The 1,696-nt window shown below is 50.2% G+C and overlaps 1 pseudogene; it reads left to right on the top strand.

Annotated features, from left to right (window-relative positions):
* Positions 1 to 570: 570 nt before the first annotated feature.
* LOC148685844 (uncharacterized) lies at positions 571 to 1,334 on the top strand (annotated as a pseudogene).
* The last annotated feature ends 362 nt before the right edge of the window (positions 1,335 to 1,696 follow it).

Consider the following 1,696-nt stretch of genomic DNA (forward strand, 5'->3'; position numbering starts at 1 on the left):
CATCAATTTATTCTTAGAGGAAAAACAAACACAGACAATAGGAGGACAGAAAAGAAGGACAATTAAATGAACTCCATCTCTCTGGATTGCCATCCACTTCATTCATTCTTCATCTCAGTCTCTCTCTCCTCCTGGGCATGGACTTGGCAGCTGCTCTTACCACTTCTGACAGGGCTGGCAGGTTCCATTACCTACTCAGCTCTCTGCTGATATCCATCCTTGATTCTGCAGCATTGGCAGGCATGTATAAATGGCACTGGAGTCTTTTAGTACATAGCAAAAGAGCCTTAGCCTAAGTGCACACAGCTCTTGGAAGATAAGTCCACGATGAAAGAGTCAGCTGCGCATTTGAATGGCGTTAACAAACACAAGCATAGGATGGTGTCTGGGCCTGTACAACTTCAAAATGCCCTACGGTTGATATAGTTTGATCATGGTATCAAAAGGTTTGCGGCATTTATCATTGCAGTGTCTTGCAGGGATTATCCACCTCCGTCATTGGTATTGTGCAATAAAACCACCACCATACATGACTTCTTTGTCTCGCAGGGGGTTGACCTGGCTTGCATGATGGAGACCTGGGTACGGGAAGGCGAAGTAGTCTCCCTACAGGAGATAACACCCTCAGGTTTCTCCGTCCTCCACCAATCGCGGACTGTAGCATTGTTACTCCAGGAGGATTGCTCTTTCAGAGCTCTGCCAGCACTGGTGATCTCCGGCATTGAATGTGTTGGTCTCGTGTGGGGCACCAAGGAGAGCTTGGCTGGCTGGCTGGTGTACTGACCACCCAGCGCACTGGCAGCCACCCTGTCAGACCTTCTGGAGGTGGCAGCAGGCTGGACCTTGGAGTTCCCAAACCTAGACTTCAATGTCCATGCCGATGCCACCCCCTCCTCACAGGCTCTGGACCTAGTGACTTCCATAGTGACACTAGGGCTCTCCCAGTTTGTTTTGGGCCCCACTCATCAAGCAGGCCACACGCTGGATTTGATCTTTGGTGCTGGCATAGATGTGATCATGCTCCCCCCTGTGGAAGTGCCATGGTCTGATCACTACGCTCTGAAAGCCAAGATTGACTTCCTGCTCCTCCCCTGCTTGGGTGGTGAGCCTATTGGGCTCGCCCACGAAGGCTGATGGATCCTGATAGATTCTGTCAGGCCTTGCGGGACCCTGCTCTCCCTGACGACTCATTAGATGACCTTGTTGAGCACTGGAACAAACGGTTCTTTGAGGCCATCGATGAAATTGCACCTCAGCGCCCACTGCGACCCCGCCAAAACCGGGCCCCTTGGTTTACCAAGGAGCTCCAGAAAATGAAGCAGGACCTCAGATGACTAGAGCGAGTATGGTGACGGACTCGTGACAGAGCTTCAGGTACATCTTCTTCTTGTTGTTGTTTAGTCGTTTAGTTGTGTCTGACTCTTCATGACCCCATGGACCAGAGCACGCCAGGCACTCCTGTCTTCCACTGCCTCCCACAATTTGGCCAGACTCACTTATGCCATGTTTTTGCCATGCTCTGCTTTACAATTTTATATCTTTGGTCAGAGTGCTCTTTTTAAAAGTATTACTCCAGCTTGGCAGCTCAGCTTGCTTTTCTGCACTTTAATTTTCTCCTTCCCCTTGGCTTTGGGTTTGCACAGAGGGGCGGGAGTTCCCTTTGTGTGGCAGACACGTTCGGAAAGCAAATATAACA

Source organism: Zootoca vivipara, chromosome 4 (genome assembly GCF_965207765.1).
Source record: "Zootoca vivipara chromosome 4, rZooViv2.hap1.1, whole genome shotgun sequence".
NCBI lineage: Eukaryota > Metazoa > Chordata > Lepidosauria > Squamata > Lacertidae > Zootoca > Zootoca vivipara.